This window comes from Schistocerca gregaria, unplaced genomic scaffold (assembly GCF_023897955.1).
Source record: "Schistocerca gregaria isolate iqSchGreg1 unplaced genomic scaffold, iqSchGreg1.2 ptg000355l, whole genome shotgun sequence".
Taxonomy (NCBI): Eukaryota; Metazoa; Arthropoda; class Insecta; order Orthoptera; family Acrididae; genus Schistocerca; species Schistocerca gregaria.
In genome coordinates, this window is record NW_026061814.1 from 1,078,647 (window position 1) to 1,097,107 (window position 18,461).

The 18,461-nt window shown below is 49.6% G+C and overlaps 10 non-coding genes and 1 pseudogene across 10 annotated transcripts; all 11 read right to left on the minus strand.

The window, feature by feature from the left end:
* Nucleotides 1–5,497: 5,497 nt before the first annotated feature.
* LOC126307918 (5S ribosomal RNA) lies at nucleotides 5,498–5,615 on the minus strand (annotated as a pseudogene).
* Nucleotides 5,616–6,761: 1,146 nt separating this feature from the next.
* On the minus strand, nucleotides 6,762–6,880 carry LOC126308276 (5S ribosomal RNA). Its single transcript, XR_007554185.1, has one exon. It is a non-coding gene; the product is annotated as a 5S ribosomal RNA (ribosomal RNA).
* A 1,146-nt stretch (nucleotides 6,881–8,026) lies between these two features.
* LOC126308277 (5S ribosomal RNA) lies at nucleotides 8,027–8,145 on the minus strand. Its single transcript, XR_007554186.1, has one exon. It is a non-coding gene; the product is annotated as a 5S ribosomal RNA (ribosomal RNA).
* A 1,146-nt stretch (nucleotides 8,146–9,291) lies between these two features.
* LOC126308278 (5S ribosomal RNA) lies at nucleotides 9,292–9,410 on the minus strand. Its single transcript, XR_007554187.1, has one exon. It is a non-coding gene; the product is annotated as a 5S ribosomal RNA (ribosomal RNA).
* A 1,146-nt stretch (nucleotides 9,411–10,556) lies between these two features.
* LOC126308279 (5S ribosomal RNA) lies at nucleotides 10,557–10,675 on the minus strand. Its single transcript, XR_007554188.1, has one exon. It is a non-coding gene; the product is annotated as a 5S ribosomal RNA (ribosomal RNA).
* A 1,146-nt stretch (nucleotides 10,676–11,821) lies between these two features.
* On the minus strand, nucleotides 11,822–11,940 carry LOC126308280 (5S ribosomal RNA). Its single transcript, XR_007554189.1, has one exon. It is a non-coding gene; the product is annotated as a 5S ribosomal RNA (ribosomal RNA).
* Nucleotides 11,941–13,086: 1,146 nt separating this feature from the next.
* Nucleotides 13,087–13,205, minus strand: LOC126308282 (5S ribosomal RNA). Its single transcript, XR_007554190.1, has one exon. It is a non-coding gene; the product is annotated as a 5S ribosomal RNA (ribosomal RNA).
* Nucleotides 13,206–14,351: 1,146 nt separating this feature from the next.
* LOC126307700 (5S ribosomal RNA) lies at nucleotides 14,352–14,470 on the minus strand. Its single transcript, XR_007553686.1, has one exon. It is a non-coding gene; the product is annotated as a 5S ribosomal RNA (ribosomal RNA).
* Nucleotides 14,471–15,616: 1,146 nt separating this feature from the next.
* Nucleotides 15,617–15,735, minus strand: LOC126307835 (5S ribosomal RNA). Its single transcript, XR_007553808.1, has one exon. It is a non-coding gene; the product is annotated as a 5S ribosomal RNA (ribosomal RNA).
* A 1,146-nt stretch (nucleotides 15,736–16,881) lies between these two features.
* LOC126308283 (5S ribosomal RNA) lies at nucleotides 16,882–17,000 on the minus strand. Its single transcript, XR_007554191.1, has one exon. It is a non-coding gene; the product is annotated as a 5S ribosomal RNA (ribosomal RNA).
* A 1,146-nt stretch (nucleotides 17,001–18,146) lies between these two features.
* On the minus strand, nucleotides 18,147–18,265 carry LOC126307781 (5S ribosomal RNA). The gene has a single exon (XR_007553759.1). It is a non-coding gene; the product is annotated as a 5S ribosomal RNA (ribosomal RNA).
* Between the last annotated feature and the right edge of the window lie 196 nt (nucleotides 18,266–18,461).

The window sequence follows — 18,461 nt, forward strand, 5'->3', positions numbered from 1 at the left end:
AAAAAAAGAAAAAAAAATAACGCAAACAGTCACCACTAGAAACTAGAACTGAAACATCAATAAAGAATCTCGTCACGCCACATACGGGGAAAAAAAAGGAAAAAAGAAACTAATAATACCGACACTCATGCCAAACAAGAAGTTTGGCAATAACGTCCAGAAAAAACTGAAAAGACTTCTGATGTCGTTCGATAGTCAAGTTTCGGCAATTTTCGTTCCAGAAAACATAGAGAAAGTCGCATTTATACATATTGTGTCGAACAAGGGCAATTTGAAAATACGAGACAATAACATCCATGTTACGTAGGTACCGACATACGCGCAAAAGCATGCGCCAGTGCGACCTGCAAAAAATTTGCAAAATTTTGCCGATAATGTGGCGATGTCTGAATCTGAGAAAGTTGGGTCCATAAATAGGTAAGGAAGTCCAAATCGGTACACAACTTTAAAGAGAAAATAGCAAAAACTGTATGGCCAAAGATCCACACCGTGGCATTTCGCTTGGTGGTGGGGTAGACGACACACTGCGGAATTAATACATCATCCACAGTAACGGTTCGAGCGTCCACCCGCTGAATCAGACGAATCATATCCCTGGCGACGTCCCAAACACGGCGGAAGCGGTCACACGCAAAGCGGTGTTCAAGAGTATCGTCGACAGTACACACGTCACACACTCCAGATGGGATAAGGTTGATGGAATGAAGTTTGGAGTTGGTAGGGATGGTGCGATGCACCACCTTGTACCATACAGCGTGTACGGAAGCCGGGAGGACTTTGTTGGCGAGGTTTTGCCACACTGCCACCCAGTTGCAGCGTGGCAATCGATACTCCCACTTGCAACGAATAGGAGGTCCGCGTATAGCATCGCAGACAGCGCTAACCGTGTGGGCGGAGATGTCACGAAGTGTCAGGTAACTATTATCGAAATAGTAGCGGCGCACGTAAGAAAGATAAAACGGGATGTGCGACACAGAAACAGGTGCCACTTCAGAATGAGGACGATAACGATTAAAAACAACCGCGGTGGGACTGCAAGGTGCCTTCTGCATAACAGCGGTAATTCTCTTCCAAAGGAGAGCCGCACATTTGGCTGAAAAATCGACAAGTCCCAAACCGCCGTCGGACAGGCCCAAGGTACAGACAGCATGTGACACCTTAAAAATCTCCCCCCTCCATAAAAACCAGTAAATCGCCTGTGTGATGGCGCGCCCCAATTGTTTGGGTACCGGGAGAACCTGCGCAAGGTACCACGCCCTTGCCAAGAAGTTATTATTTATTAACTGCACCTTTTCCCGAAGGGCCAAATTTCGGACCGCATGGATCTTGACAACAGCACGAATCCGATGCAGCGTAGGCCGCCAATTTAATGCTTCCATCTGCTGTGGATTCGAGGATAAAAGAACTCCAAGAACTTTATGCTGCTGCTGTACACAGAACCAGTCCCTACGAAGGGTACGTGCGCGGGCGGTGAGCGGTAAAAGAACAGTTTTCTGTGTATTGACAATCGCCCCCGTAGCTTGTTCAAAGTTGTGCAGAACGACTTGCAACCTGTCAACATCGTCTAAATGCTCAATAAATACGCCAAGGTCATCAGCGTATGCTTTACAAACCAATCTGGTAGTCCCCATCTGAATGCCGCGACATTCCCGACCGATATAGCGGAGGAGGGGATCCAGCGCAATGGCAAAAAGCGCCATGGAAAGCGGACACCCTTGCCGCACGGAGCGACCTACACGAAAAGCAGGAGTAAGACGACCATTAACACAAATGCGTGACGTAGCATTTTGCAACAGATGCGTCACTAATTTGGTAAATTTATAACCAAACCCCATGCGCACCAAAACCTGACGCAAATAAAAATGACTAATACGGTCAAAGGCATTCTTAAAATCAACTAATAAAATCGCCGCAGTCCGAAGCCGAGCACTTTTTACATAACCAATGCAGTCCCTGTAAGCAAGGATAGCGTCAAAGATATTCCGATCGCGCACCGCACACGTTTGCTGAGGACTAAGTACCGCCGGCAAAATGTTTTTAAGTCGCTGAGCGACGCAGCGCGTGACGATCTTGTAGTCAACATTTAATAAAGTAATCGGACGGACAGCGTCGATATTTGGCACAGCATTGGATTTGGGAACGAGCGTCACAACCCCCTCCACAAAGGCAGCTGGTACAGTCACACCATTTCGAATATCATTTACCAAATCTACTAAAATCTCACTAAAAAGATGAAAAAATTTCAAATAAAATTCCGCAGGAATCCCATCTGGACCTGGAGACTTCCCGTTGGGACTCCGCCGAACGGCATCGAGAACTTCATCAGACGTAAAGGCGGCAGTTAAATGATTCCTGTCCGGGCGAGTTAAAACATGGGGTACAGTCTGCAAAAAATCTCGCAACGCGTCGGAATCCACATCAACAGCACGGAAAAGTGAAGCGAAATGTTCAAAAATATCTGTTGCAATTTCCGACTGTACAGAAGTGCGATCGCCGTTTCGCAGCCGCCAAACATTAATCTTCAAACGTTCACGGCGTTTGCGTTCCCTGTGTAAATGGTAAATGGACAGAGGTTCCCCAGTAACAAGTCCCGCAGGCTGACTTCGGACGGTCACCCCATCACTAACGGCACGCATGTCAAGTAAAAGCTTTGCTTGAAATTGCTTCAGAGTAGGCAACAACTCGGGCTGTGACGTCACCCGCAACGCTAAGTCCCGTAAACAAGCCTGGCGGAAGCGAGCCGTTGCCCGACGCCAGCGTGCCGCCTCACGGCTGTAATCAATTAAAAATTTCCTAATCGCCGGTTTAACTATCGCAACCCACCACTCAATGGTGCTACTATGACCGCCTCGAGTCCGCAACAACCGTTGCCATAGACGGTTAAAACAAGTCACAAAATGGTCGTCATTGAGTAAACTGCAATTGAACTTCCACAAATTGGTACGGCGAGGAACACACAAACGAGGCAATAAAAGACGACAGGAGTAACTGGAGTGGTCAGAAAATACGACAGGAGTCACGTCAGCACTACAAATACGGGCAGACAGCTGCCTAGACACATAAATCCGATCGAGGCGGCTACGCCCGGTACCGTAAAAATAGGTGAAGTAGGTGAAATCCGGGTGTAAAACACGCCACGTGTCGAGCAGCTGAAAACTAGTGACTAAAGTACCCAGCTCGTGACATTTGTTTGGACGTGGCTCTTGATCGCTGTCGTCTAAAACACAATTAAAATCACCCCCAACGATTAAAGTATCGACATTCCTGGATAGAAGCTGACACAAATCTCTACCATAAAAGTCAGCCCTGGCCGGTTTAACATTTCCTGACGGAGCGTACACATTTACAAACACAATTCCAAAAATGGTACAAGCAACAGCGCGACCGTTCGGTAAAATGTCAACGTTAGATATTGGTAAGCCAGAACGCACTAAAATTGCAGTGCCCGTATCGTTATCAGGGGCAATATTATCAATCACAGTAAAATCAGTAAAATCATGCAAAAACAAAAGCGCTTCACAAGTCACCTCCTGTAAAAAAGCGACGTGACAGTTATTATCATACAAGAAATTTTTTAAAATCATAGCCTTCTGCGGATTTCGCAACTTATTAAGATTAACTGTTAAGATGTTCCACTGGCTACAGTCGTTAACCATATACACGTAATAACACAGTTAAAAAACAAGAAAATAAAAGAAAAACATGAAATTTGCTTAAAACAAGATAAAACATACAAACTTGCTAGGAGGGGGAGGACATACAATGAGTCACACTAATGGTTACCACCGGCCTCCACGTCCGCCGACCAATCCTGTGACTGACCAGGAAGGGGGGGCGGGAGCGGTGGAGTCCCAGAAACTGTGACGGCACCTTCTGTGGCGGAATGCTCCACGGCGGGCATTTCGACATCCGAAGATAAAGGCGGCACCAAATCGTGGGTGGAAGGGGGGGCACGACGAAGGTGCGAATCTTCGGCCTTTCTTTTGGTTGGAAAGGGGGAAGGTGTCACAGACAAAGGCGGATCCACCGCCATGCCGGAATCGGCATCAGAAGTCGGTTGGCTCAGGAAGGTTTTCAAATGTTGCACCGCGATGTCACGTTTCTGCGTTGCAGCAACAACATCACCCTCCGGCTGAGTGCGGGAAGAGGTCTGCTTTTTCGCGTGGCGCCTGCTGCCTCCCCCCTGAGACGGGCGGTGGCCGAGGTCTACGCCGTCGCGCGTGGCCGGTTGTCGGGAGGTCGGTTGCCCGACCGACCGAACCTGAGGGGGGGCAGGAGAACGCGCCACCGGAGACGGACTCCGATTTTTGTCCGAAAAACCACGCGTATTAAACGAAGCAGAGCTACTGGCACTACGTAAACGTGGGGTGCCAGAAGCTCGAGTGACATTCCGGTCCCTACGCGGTTTCGGTGCAGTAAAAGCTTCACGTTCTACAACAGCACTGGCAGCAGAAAGACTGTCGGGGACGGTAGTAGGAGCAACCGCCGATATGTCGGGTTCCGTAACCGGGACAGTATGCGGAACAATTTCTGCCGACATCGGCACGGATTGCGGTGAGACTTCGTCCACTACCGGTTTTTCAAAAACAGATTCAGTTGTCGCAGCCGCGAGCAAAGAAGGCTCAACAGGAGGTTCAGAAACAGAAACAGAGTCACTATCAGGAACAGACGTGTCCATAACATCAGCGGCGGCCGATACAGGGGGGGCGGCCGCGAGTTGCACACGTGCGGGGGGGGCGGAACCTAAACTCGTTGCAGCAACAGAAGCAAAGCTAGGCCCACTTAAAACGTCCTCACGTGGCAACTGAACAGGCTGCCTGCGTTTAGGACAGTTTTGTCGGTAATGACCAACAGCACCGCAAAAGGAACACGTCTGAGGTTGACCACTATAGGTTATAAAAGCACGATGACCGTTAACTAACAAGAAGGACGGAATATGTTGTCGTACTATCATCTTTACACTCCTCACGCCGTTTTCGACCTGAAAAACATAGGCGGAAGACCACTTCTCTTTAAAAACAGATAGCACGGTCCCGTACGGCCGCAAATGACGAGATATTGTGTCATTCCGGATTTCAAAAGGCAAGTTGAACACACGAACATTTCGAAGGCCAAACCCACCATGAGAAATAGTCACGTTACTAATGCGACCGTCTAGATGTCGAAATTTACGGATACCATCATTAACATTTACCACGGTATCACACAATTCGGGAGTTTTCAACTTCAAAAACACGGAATTGATAAAAGTATCAAATTGAACTCCGAGAACGTCATCGGTCGACAAACACAATTCCTCAAGTATCCAACGGTGAATTTCGAAAGCTGACGGTTTTCCGACGGAACTATCGAATTCGCATTGCACATTATTTTGTCGTTCTTCACTATTATCATACAACATTGCCATAACTTACGGACTTGATGAAATGTAGCCGCGAGGCAGGAGACAGACGACACGCGAGGCGCCGCCGGCCAAGTCGCACAAGGAAGTACTGCTCGCTCGGCACCGAGGTGTTGCCAGGCGGGCAGACAGCCAAGTACTAACCGGGCCCGATGTTGCTTAACTTCGGTGATCGGACGAGAACCGGTGTATTCAACATGGTATGGCCGTTGGCGTCCTTATACAGTAGCTGCACGGCAGAAGAAGGCTTCGCCTCTCCTCCCAACACACGCAATCGCCGTCTTCGGTGGCACATTTGACGCAAAGCACGTCCTTCCACCTCGAAGGCGACGCGCAGTGCGGCGCGCCGCCACGTGGGTCAGACGCACAACACAGCTGCTCGTTGCACCGCCTGTCATTCGTTTGTTCGACAAAGTATCCATCTCTTGTAGCGACGAAAGGTAAATTTTTGTTTACAAATTTGCCGTTGTGCACTGCTACAAAACAATATGCCCTGACGTATTTCACAACATTTCTGTCACTTCACACTGTTTTGTTATTTCCAGAGACTCTTTGGAAGTCTTCCTTGGCGCACTCTTTTCAAATTGAGTTCCTTAACATCGTATCTTACGATAGTTTAAAATCAGTATGGAAGCATCTTTGTCACATGAGAAAGGTAGCATGAAAAAAGGGCTGGCAGGGGTAGTGACAAGAAAGCAAGAAATGAAGACAGAGGGAAGCGGTCTCACCTGCCTGACACGCGTCGCGCTTCCAGATATTTGCGTAATTCGCACGGTGCATTCTCGGCTGTCCCCTTCCGTCCCGACTTGTCCCGACTTTGCTCGACTGCCGCTCGCTGCCGCTCGGGTCGCGGTCCATATGACAGCACAAGTACGAGAAGCATCTGCGAGATGGGCGCGGGCCGAACCGGCGTGTCCGAGGCGCCGTGTGCGGCCGTTCGGAGCTACCAGAGCCGCTCTGTGCTGCGCCGTGCCGTGGAAAGGTGCGAAAACATGCACACAAGACACAGGCTGTTCGGCAAAGTATCCATCTCTTGTAGCGACGAAAGGTTAATTTTTGTTTACAAATTTGCCGTTGTGCACTGCTACAAAATTGGAATTTAGCGCTCCTACAAAACAGTAGGCTCTGACGCATTTTAAGAGCACATCTGTCGATTCGCAGTGTTTCGTTATTTTCAACGAGTTCCTAGCACTCTTCCTCCGCGCATTCTTGTTCAAACTGAGTTCATTACTGTAATTTTGCATCTTACATTTAATACAGTGGTTTAAAATGCTTGTGGAAGCATCTTTGTCGCACCTGAGAGTTTGTATGAAAAGAGGACTGGCAGGTGTAGTGACATAAAATTTAGAAGAAGAGAGGGAGCCAACAGCACCCGGTGTTCCCAGGCGGTCACCCATCCAAGTACTAACCGGGCCCGATGTTGCTTAACTTCGGTGATCGGACGAGAACCGGTGTATTCAACATGGTATGGCCGTTGGCGTCCTTATACAGTAGCCGCACGGCAGAAGAAGGCTTCGCCTCTCCTCCCAACACACGCAATCGCCGTCTTCGGTGGCACATTTGACGCAAAGCACGTCCTTCCACCTCGAAGGCGACGCGCAGTGCGGCGCGCCGCCACGTGGGTCAGACGCACAACACAGCTGCTCGTTGTACCGCCTGTCATTCGTTTGTTCGACAAAGTATCCATCTCTTGTAGCGACGAAAGGTAAATTTTTGTTTACAAATTTGCCGTTGTGCACTGCTACAAAACAATATGCCCTGACGTATTTCACAACATTTCTGTCACTTCACACTGTTTTGTTATTTCCAGAGACTCTTTGGAAGTCTTCCTTGGCGCACTCTTTTCAAATTGAGTTCCTTAACATCGTATCTTACGATAGTTTAAAATCAGTATGGAAGCATCTTTGTCACATGAGAAAGGTAGCATGAAAAAAGGGCTGGCAGGGGTAGTGACAAGAAAGCAAGAAATGAAGACAGAGGGAAGCGGTCTCACCTGCCTGACACGCGTCGCGCTTCCAGATATTTGCGTAATTCGCACGGTGCATTCTCGGCTGTCCCCTTCCGTCCCGACTTGTCCCGACTTTGCTCGACTGCCGCTCGCTGCCGCTCGGGTCGCGGTCCATATGACAGCACAAGTACGAGAAGCATCTGCGAGATGGGCGCGGGCCGAACCGGCGTGTCCGAGGCGCCGTGTGCGGCCGTTCGGAGCTACCAGAGCCGCTCTGTGCTGCGCCGTGCCGTGGAAAGGTGCGAAAACATGCACACAAGACACAGGCTGTTCGGCAAAGTATCCATCTCTTGTAGCGACGAAAGGTTAATTTTTGTTTACAAATTTGCCGTTGTGCACTGCTACAAAATTGGAATTTAGCGCTCCTACAAAACAGTAGGCTCTGACGCATTTTAAGAGCACATCTGTCGATTCGCAGTGTTTCGTTATTTTCAACGAGTTCCTAGCACTCTTCCTCCGCGCATTCTTGTTCAAACTGAGTTCATTACTGTAATTTTGCATCTTACATTTAATACAGTGGTTTAAAATGCTTGTGGAAGCATCTTTGTCGCACCTGAGAGTTTGTATGAAAAGAGGACTGGCAGGTGTAGTGACATAAAATTTAGAAGAAGAGAGGGAGCCAACAGCACCCGGTGTTCCCAGGCGGTCACCCATCCAAGTACTAACCGGGCCCGATGTTGCTTAACTTCGGTGATCGGACGAGAACCGGTGTATTCAACATGGTATGGCCGTTGGCGTCCTTATACAGTAGCCGCACGGCAGAAGAAGGCTTCGCCTCTCCTCCCAACACACGCAATCGCCGTCTTCGGTGGCACATTTGACGCAAAGCACGTCCTTCCACCTCGAAGGCGACGCGCAGTGCGGCGCGCCGCCACGTGGGTCAGACGCACAACACAGCTGCTCGTTGCACCGCCTGTCATTCGTTTGTTCGACAAAGTATCCATCTCTTGTAGCGACTAAAGGTAAATTTTTGTTTACAAATTTGCCGTTGTGCACTGCTACAAAACAATATGCCCTGACGTATTTCACAACATTTCTGTCACTTCACACTGTTTTGTTATTTCCAGAGACTCTTTGGAAGTCTTCCTTGGCGCACTCTTTTCAAATTGAGTTCCTTAACATCGTATCTTACGATAGTTTAAAATCAGTATGGAAGCATCTTTGTCACATGAGAAAGGTAGCATGAAAAAAGGGCTGGCAGGGGTAGTGACAAGAAAGCAAGAAATGAAGACAGAGGGAAGCGGTCTCACCTGCCTGACACGCGTCGCGCTTCCAGATATTTGCGTAATTCGCACGGTGCATTCTCGGCTGTCCCCTTCCGTCCCGACTTGTCCCGACTTTGCTCGACTGCCGCTCGCTGCCGCTCGGGTCGCGGTCCATATGACAGCACAAGTACGAGAAGCATCTGCGAGATGGGCGCGGGCCGAACCGGCGTGTCCGAGGCGCCGTGTGCGGCCGTTCGGAGCTACCAGAGCCGCTCTGTGCTGCGCCGTGCCGTGGAAAGGTGCGAAAACATGCACACAAGACACAGGCTGTTCGGCAAAGTATCCATCTCTTGTAGCGACGAAAGGTTAATTTTTGTTTGCAAATTTGCCGTTGTGCACTGCTACAAAATTGGAATTTAGCGCTCCTACAAAACAGTAGGCTCTGACGCATTTTAAGAGCACATCTGTCGATTCGCAGTGTTTCGTTATTTTCAACGAGTTCCTAGCACTCTTCCTCCGCGCATTCTTGTTCAAACTGAGTTCATTACTGTAATTTTGCATCTTACATTTAATACAGTGGTTTAAAATGCTTGTGGAAGCATCTTTGTCGCACCTGAGAGTTTGTATGAAAAGAGGACTGGCAGGTGTAGTGACATAAAATTTAGAAGAAGAGAGGGAGCCAACAGCACCCGGTGTTCCCAGGCGGTCACCCATCCAAGTACTAACCGGGCCCGATGTTGCTTAACTTCGGTGATCGGACGAGAACCGGTGTATTCAACATGGTATGGCCGTTGGCGTCCTTATACAGTAGCCGCACGGCAGAAGAAGGCTTCGCCTCTCCTCCCAACACACGCAATCGCCGTCTTCGGTGGCACATTTGACGCAAAGCACGTCCTTCCACCTCGAAGGCGACGCGCAGTGCGGCGCGCCGCCACGTGGGTCAGACGCACAACACAGCTGCTCGTTGTACCGCCTGTCATTCGTTTGTTCGACAAAGTATCCATCTCTTGTAGCGACGAAAGGTAAATTTTTGTTTACAAATTTGCCGTTGTGCACTGCTACAAAACAATATGCCCTGACGTATTTCACAACATTTCTGTCACTTCACACTGTTTTGTTATTTCCAGAGACTCTTTGGAAGTCTTCCTTGGCGCACTCTTTTCAAATTGAGTTCCTTAACATCGTATCTTACGATAGTTTAAAATCAGTATGGAAGCATCTTTGTCACATGAGAAAGGTAGCATGAAAAAAGGGCTGGCAGGGGTAGTGACAAGAAAGCAAGAAATGAAGACAGAGGGAAGCGGTCTCACCTGCCTGACACGCGTCGCGCTTCCAGATATTTGCGTAATTCGCACGGTGCATTCTCGGCTGTCCCCTTCCGTCCCGACTTGTCCCGACTTTGCTCGACTGCCGCTCGCTGCCGCTCGGGTCGCGGTCCATATGACAGCACAAGTACGAGAAGCATCTGCGAGATGGGCGCGGGCCGAACCGGCGTGTCCGAGGCGCCGTGTGCGGCCGTTCGGAGCTACCAGAGCCGCTCTGTGCTGCGCCGTGCCGTGGAAAGATGCGAAAACATGCACACAAGACACAGGCTGTTCGGCAAAGTATCCATCTCTTGTAGCGACGAAAGGTTAATTTTTGTTTACAAATTTGCCGTTGTGCACTGCTACAAAATTGGAATTTAGCGCTCCTACAAAACAGTAGGCTCTGACGCATTTTAAGAGCACATCTGTCGATTCGCAGTGTTTCGTTATTTTCAACGAGTTCCTAGCACTCTTCCTCCGCGCATTCTTGTTCAAACTGAGTTCATTACTGTAATTTTGCATCTTACATTTAATACAGTGGTTTAAAATGCTTGTGGAAGCATCTTTGTCGCACCTGAGAGTTTGTATGAAAAGAGGACTGGCAGGTGTAGTGACATAAAATTTAGAAGAAGAGAGGGAGCCAACAGCACCCGGTGTTCCCAGGCGGTCACCCATCCAAGTACTAACCGGGCCCGATGTTGCTTAACTTCGGTGATCGGACGAGAACCGGTGTATTCAACATGGTATGGCCGTTGGCGTCCTTATACAGTAGCCGCACGACAGAAGAAGGCTTCGCCTCTCCTCCCAACACACGCAATCGCCGTCTTCGGTGGCACATTTGACGCAAAGCACGTCCTTCCACCTCGAAGGCGACGCGCAGTGCGGCGCGCCGCCACGTGGGTCAGACGCACAACACAGCTGCTCGTTGTACCGCCTGTCATTCGTTTGTTCGACAAAGTATCCATCTCTTGTAGCGACGAAAGGTAAATTTTTGTTTACAAATTTGCCGTTGTGCACTGCTACAAAACAATATGCCCTGACGTATTTCACAACATTTCTGTCACTTCACACTGTTTTGTTATTTCCAGAGACTCTTTGGAAGTCTTCCTTGGCGCACTCTTTTCAAATTGAGTTCCTTAACATCGTATCTTACGATAGTTTAAAATCAGTATGGAAGCATCTTTGTCACATGAGAAAGGTAGCATGAAAAAAGGGCTGGCAGGGGTAGTGACAAGAAAGCAAGAAATGAAGACAGAGGGAAGCGGTCTCACCTGCCTGACACGCGTCGCGCTTCCAGATATTTGCGTAATTCGCACGGTGCATTCTCGGCTGTCCCCTTCCGTCCCGACTTGTCCCGACTTTGCTCGACTGCCGCTCGCTGCCGCTCGGGTCGCGGTCCATATGACAGCACAAGTACGAGAAGCATCTGCGAGATGGGCGCGGGCCGAACCGGCGTGTCCGAGGCGCCGTGTGCGGCCGTTCGGAGCTACCAGAGCCGCTCTGTGCTGCGCCGTGCCGTGGAAAGGTGCGAAAACATGCACACAAGACACAGGCTGTTCGGCAAAGTATCCATCTCTTGTAGCGACGAAAGGTTAATTTTTGTTTACAAATTTGCCGTTGTGCACTGCTACAAAATTGGAATTTAGCGCTCCTACAAAACAGTAGGCTCTGACGCATTTTAAGAGCACATCTGTCGATTCGCAGTGTTTCGTTATTTTCAACGAGTTCCTAGCACTCTTCCTCCGCGCATTCTTGTTCAAACTGAGTTCATTACTGTAATTTTGCATCTTACATTTAATACAGTGGTTTAAAATGCTTGTGGAAGCATCTTTGTCGCACCTGAGAGTTTGTATGAAAAGAGGACTGGCAGGTGTAGTGACATAAAATTTAGAAGAAGAGAGGGAGCCAACAGCACCCGGTGTTCCCAGGCGGTCACCCATCCAAGTACTAACCGGGCCCGATGTTGCTTAACTTCGGTGATCGGACGAGAACCGGTGTATTCAACATGGTATGGCCGTTGGCGTCCTTATACAGTAGCCGCACGACAGAAGAAGGCTTCGCCTCTCCTCCCAACACACGCAATCGCCGTCTTCGGTGGCACATTTGACGCAAAGCACGTCCTTCCACCTCGAAGGCGACGCGCAGTGCGGCGCGCCGCCACGTGGGTCAGACGCACAACACAGCTGCTCGTTGTACCGCCTGTCATTCGTTTGTTCGACAAAGTATCCATCTCTTGTAGCGACGAAAGGTAAATTTTTGTTTACAAATTTGCCGTTGTGCACTGCTACAAAACAATATGCCCTGACGTATTTCACAACATTTCTGTCACTTCACACTGTTTTGTTATTTCCAGAGACTCTTTGGAAGTCTTCCTTGGCGCACTCTTTTCAAATTGAGTTCCTTAACATCGTATCTTACGATAGTTTAAAATCAGTATGGAAGCATCTTTGTCACATGAGAAAGGTAGCATGAAAAAAGGGCTGGCAGGGGTAGTGACAAGAAAGCAAGAAATGAAGACAGAGGGAAGCGGTCTCACCTGCCTGACACGCGTCGCGCTTCCAGATATTTGCGTAATTCGCACGGTGCATTCTCGGCTGTCCCCTTCCGTCCCGACTTGTCCCGACTTTGCTCGACTGCCGCTCGCTGCCGCTCGGGTCGCGGTCCATATGACAGCACAAGTACGAGAAGCATCTGCGAGATGGGCGCGGGCCGAACCGGCGTGTCCGAGGCGCCGTGTGCGGCCGTTCGGAGCTACCAGAGCCGCTCTGTGCTGCGCCGTGCCGTGGAAAGGTGCGAAAACATGCACACAAGACACAGGCTGTTCGGCAAAGTATCCATCTCTTGTAGCGACGAAAGGTTAATTTTTGTTTACAAATTTGCCGTTGTGCACTGCTACAAAATTGGAATTTAGCGCTCCTACAAAACAGTAGGCTCTGACGCATTTTAAGAGCACATCTGTCGATTCGCAGTGTTTCGTTATTTTCAACGAGTTCCTAGCACTCTTCCTCCGCGCATTCTTGTTCAAACTGAGTTCATTACTGTAATTTTGCATCTTACATTTAATACAGTGGTTTAAAATGCTTGTGGAAGCATCTTTGTCGCACCTGAGAGTTTGTATGAAAAGAGGACTGGCAGGTGTAGTGACATAAAATTTAGAAGAAGAGAGGGAGCCAACAGCACCCGGTGTTCCCAGGCGGTCACCCATCCAAGTACTAACCGGGCCCGATGTTGCTTAACTTCGGTGATCGGACGAGAACCGGTGTATTCAACATGGTATGGCCGTTGGCGTCCTTATACAGTAGCCGCACGGCAGAAGAAGGCTTCGCCTCTCCTCCCAACACACGCAATCGCCGTCTTCGGTGGCACATTTGACGCAAAGCACGTCCTTCCACCTCGAAGGCGACGCGCAGTGCGGCGCGCCGCCACGTGGGTCAGACGCACAACACAGCTGCTCGTTGCACCGCCTGTCATTCGTTTGTTCGACAAAGTATCCATCTCTTGTAGCGACTAAAGGTAAATTTTTGTTTACAAATTTGCCGTTGTGCACTGCTACAAAACAATATGCCCTGACGTATTTCACAACATTTCTGTCACTTCACACTGTTTTGTTATTTCCAGAGACTCTTTGGAAGTCTTCCTTGGCGCACTCTTTTCAAATTGAGTTCCTTAACATCGTATCTTACGATAGTTTAAAATCAGTATGGAAGCATCTTTGTCACATGAGAAAGGTAGCATGAAAAAAGGGCTGGCAGGGGTAGTGACAAGAAAGCAAGAAATGAAGACAGAGGGAAGCGGTCTCACCTGCCTGACACGCGTCGCGCTTCCAGATATTTGCGTAATTCGCACGGTGCATTCTCGGCTGTCCCCTTCCGTCCCGACTTGTCCCGACTTTGCTCGACTGCCGCTCGCTGCCGCTCGGGTCGCGGTCCATATGACAGCACAAGTACGAGAAGCATCTGCGAGATGGGCGCGGGCCGAACCGGCGTGTCCGAGGCGCCGTGTGCGGCCGTTCGGAGCTACCAGAGCCGCTCTGTGCTGCGCCGTGCCGTGGAAAGGTGCGAAAACATGCACACAAGACACAGGCTGTTCGGCAAAGTATCCATCTCTTGTAGCGACGAAAGGTTAATTTTTGTTTGCAAATTTGCCGTTGTGCACTGCTACAAAATTGGAATTTAACGCTCCTACAAAACAGTAGGCTCTGACGCATTTTAAGAGCACATCTGTCGATTCGCAGTGTTTCGTTATTTTCAACGAGTTCCTAGCACTCTTCCTCCGCGCATTCTTGTTCAAACTGAGTTCATTACTGTAATTTTGCATCTTACATTTAATACAGTGGTTTAAAATGCTTGTGGAAGCATCTTTGTCGCACCTGAGAGTTTGTATGAAAAGAGGACTGGCAGGTGTAGTGACATAAAATTTAGAAGAAGAGAGGGAGCCAACAGCACCCGGTGTTCCCAGGCGGTCACCCATCCAAGTACTAACCGGGCCCGATGTTGCTTAACTACGGTGATCGGACGAGAACCGGTGTATTCAACATGGTATGGCCGTTGGCGTCCTTATACAGTAGCCGCACGGCAGAAGAAGGCTTCGCCTCTCCTCCCAACACACGCAATCGCCGTCTTCGGTGGCACATTTGACGCAAAGCACGTCCTTCCACCTCGAAGGCGACGCGCAGTGCGGCGCGCCGCCACGTGGGTCAGACGCACAACACAGCTGCTCGTTGTACCGCCTGTCATTCGTTTGTTCGACAAAGTATCCATCTCTTGTAGCGACGAAAGGTAAATTTTTGTTTACAAATTTGCCGTTGTGCACTGCTACAAAACAATATGCCCTGACGTATTTCACAACATTTCTGTCACTTCACACTGTTTTGTTATTTCCAGAGACTCTTTGGAAGTCTTCCTTGGCGCACTCTTTTCAAATTGAGTTCCTTAACATCGTATCTTACGATAGTTTAAAATCAGTATGGAAGCATCTTTGTCACATGAGAAAGGTAGCATGAAAAAAGGGCTGGCAGGGGTAGTGACAAGAAAGCAAGAAATGAAGACAGAGGGAAGCGGTCTCACCTGCCTGACACGCGTCGCGCTTCCAGATATTTGCGTAATTCGCACGGTGCATTCTCGGCTGTCCCCTTCCGTCCCGACTTGTCCCGACTTTGCTCGACTGCCGCTCGCTGCCGCTCGGGTCGCGGTCCATATGACAGCACAAGTACGAGAAGCATCTGCGAGATGGGCGCGGGCCGAACCGGCGTGTCCGAGGCGCCGTGTGCGGCCGTTCGGAGCTACCAGAGCCGCTCTGTGCTGCGCCGTGCCGTGGAAAGGTGCGAAAACATGCACACAAGACACAGGCTGTTCGGCAAAGTATCCATCTCTTGTAGCGACGAAAGGTTAATTTTTGTTTGCAAATTTGCCGTTGTGCACTGCTACAAAATTGGAATTTAGCGCTCCTACAAAACAGTAGGCTCTGACGCATTTTAAGAGCACATCTGTCGATTCGCAGTGTTTCGTTATTTTCAACGAGTTCCTAGCACTCTTCCTCCGCGCATTCTTGTTCAAACTGAGTTCATTACTGTAATTTTGCATCTTACATTTAATACAGTGGTTTAAAATGCTTGTGGAAGCATCTTTGTCGCACCTGAGAGTTTGTATGAAAAGAGGACTGGCAGGTGTAGTGACATAAAATTTAGAAGAAGAGAGGGAGCCAACACCACCCGGTGTTCCCAGGCGGTCACCCATCCAAGTACTAACCGGGCCCGATGTTGCTTAACTTCGGTGATCGGACGAGAACCGGTGTATTCAACATGGTATGGCCGTTGGCGTCCTTATACAGTAGCCGCACGGCAGAAGAAGGCTTCGCCTCTCCTCCCAACACACGCAATCGCCGTCTTCGGTGGCACATTTGACGCAAAGCACGTCCTTCCACCTCGAAGGCGACGCGCAGTGCGGCGCGCCGCCACGTGGGTCAGACGCACAACACAGCTGCTCGTTGTACCGCCTGTCATTCGTTTGTTCGACAAAGTATCCATCTCTTGTAGCGACGAAAGGTAAATTTTTGTTTACAAATTTGCCGTTGTGCACTGCTACAAAACAATATGCCCTGACGTATTTCACAACATTTCTGTCACTTCACACTGTTTTGTTATTTCCAGAGACTCTTTGGAAGTCTTCCTTGGCGCACTCTTTTCAAATTGAGTTCCTTAACATCGTATCTTACGATAGTTTAAAATCAGTATGGAAGCATCTTTGTCACATGAGAAAGGTAGCATGAAAAAAGGGCTGGCAGGGGTAGTGACAAGAAAGCAAGAAATGAAGACAGAGGGAAGCGGTCTCACCTGCCTGACACGCGTCGCGCTTCCAGATATTTGCGTAATTCGCACGGTGCATTCTCGGCTGTCCCCTTCCGTCCCGACTTGTCCCGACTTTGCTCGACTGCCGCTCGCTGCCGCTCGGGTCGCGGTCCATATGACAGCACAAGTACGAGAAGCATCTGCGAGATGGGCGCGGGCCGAACCGGCGTGTCCGAGGCGCCGTGTGCGGCCGTTCGGAGCTACCAGAGCCGCTCTGTGCTGCGCCGTGCCGTGGAAAGGTGCGAAAACATGCACACAAGACACAGGCTGTTCGGCAAAGTATCCATCTCTTGTAGCGACGAAAGGTTAATTTTTGTTTACAAATTTGCCGTTGTGCACTGCTACAAAATTGGAATTTAGCGCTCCTACAAAACAGTAGGCTCTGACGCATTTTAAGAGCACATCTGTCGATTCGCAGTGTTTCGTTATTTTCAACGAGTTCCTAGCACTCTTCCTCCGCGCATTCTTGTTCAAACTGAGTTCATTACTGTAATTTTGCATCTTACATTTAATACAGTGGTTTAAAATGCTTGTGGAAGCATCTTTGTCGCACCTGAGAGTTTGTATGAAAAGAGGACTGGCAGGTGTAGTGACATAAAATTTAGAAGAAGAGAGGGAGCCAACAGCACCCGGTGTTCCCAGGCGGTCACCCATCCAAGTACTAACCGGGCCCGATGTTGCTTAACTTCGGTGATCGGACGAGAACCGGTGTATTCAACATGGTATGGCCGTTGGCGTCCTTATACAGTAGCCGCACGACAGAAGAAGGCTTCGCCTCTCCTCCCAACACACGCAATCGCCGTCTTCGGTGGCACATTTGACGCAAAGCACGTCCTTCCACCTCGAAGGCGACGCGCAGTGCGGCGCGCCGCCACGTGGGTCAGACGCACAACACAGCTGCTCGTTGTACCGCCTGTCATTCGTTTGTTCGACAAAGTATCCATCTCTTGTAGCGACGAAAGGTAAATTTTTGTTTACAAATTTGCCGTTGTGCACTGCTACAAAACAATATGCCCTGACGTATTTCACAACATTTCTGTCACTTCACACTGTTTTGTTATTTCCAGAGACTCTTTGGAAGTCTTCCTTGGCGCACTCTTTTCAAATTGAGTTCCTTAACATCGTATCTTACGATAGTTTAAAATCAGTATGGAAGCATCTTTGTCACATGAGAAAGGTAGCATGAAAAAAGGGCTGGCAGGGGTAGTGACAAGAAAGCAAGAAATGAAGACAGAGGGAAGCGGTCTCACCTGCCTGACACGCGTCGCGCTTCCAGATATTTGCGTAATTCGCACGGTGCATTCTCGGCTGTCCCCTTCCGTCCCGACTTGTCCCGACTTTGCTCGACTGCCGCTCGCTGCCGCTCGGGTCGCGGTCCATATGACAGCACAAGTACGAGAAGCATCTGCGAGATGGGCGCGGGCCGAACCGGCGTGTCCGAGGCGCCGTGTGCGGCCGTTCGGAGCTACCAGAGCCGCTCTGTGCTGCGCCGTGCCGTGGAAAGGTGCGAAAACATGCACACAAGACACAGGCTGTTCGGCAAAGTATCCATCTCTTGTAGCGACGAAAGGTTAATTTTTGTTTGCAAATTTGCCGTTGTGCACTGCTACAAAATTGGAATTTAACGCTCCTACAAAACAGTAGGCTCTGACGCATTTTAAGAGCACATCTGTCGATTCGCAGTGTTTCGTTATTTTCAACGAGTTCCTAGCACTCTTCCTCCGCGCATTCTTGTTCAAACTGAGTTCATTACTGTAATTTTGCATCTTACATTTAATACAGTGGTTTAAAATGCTTGTGGAAGCATCTTTGTCGCACCTGAGAGTTTGTATGAAAAGAGGACTGGCAGGTGTAGTGACATAAAATTTAGAAGAAGAGAGGGAGCCAACAGCACCCGGTGTTCCCAGGCGGTCACCCATCCAAGTACTAACCGGGCCCGATGTTGCTTAACTTCGGAGATCGGACGAGAACCGGTGTATTCAACATGGTATGGCCGTTGGCGTCCTTATACAGTAGCCGCACGGCAGAAGAAGGCTTCGCCTCTCCTCCCAACACACGCAATCGCCGTCTTCGGTGGCACATTTGACGCAAAGCACGTCCTTCCACCTCGAAGGCGACGCGCAGTGCGGCGCGCCGCCACGTGGGTCAGACGCACAACACAGCTGCTCGTTGTACCGCCTGTCATTCGTTTGTTCGA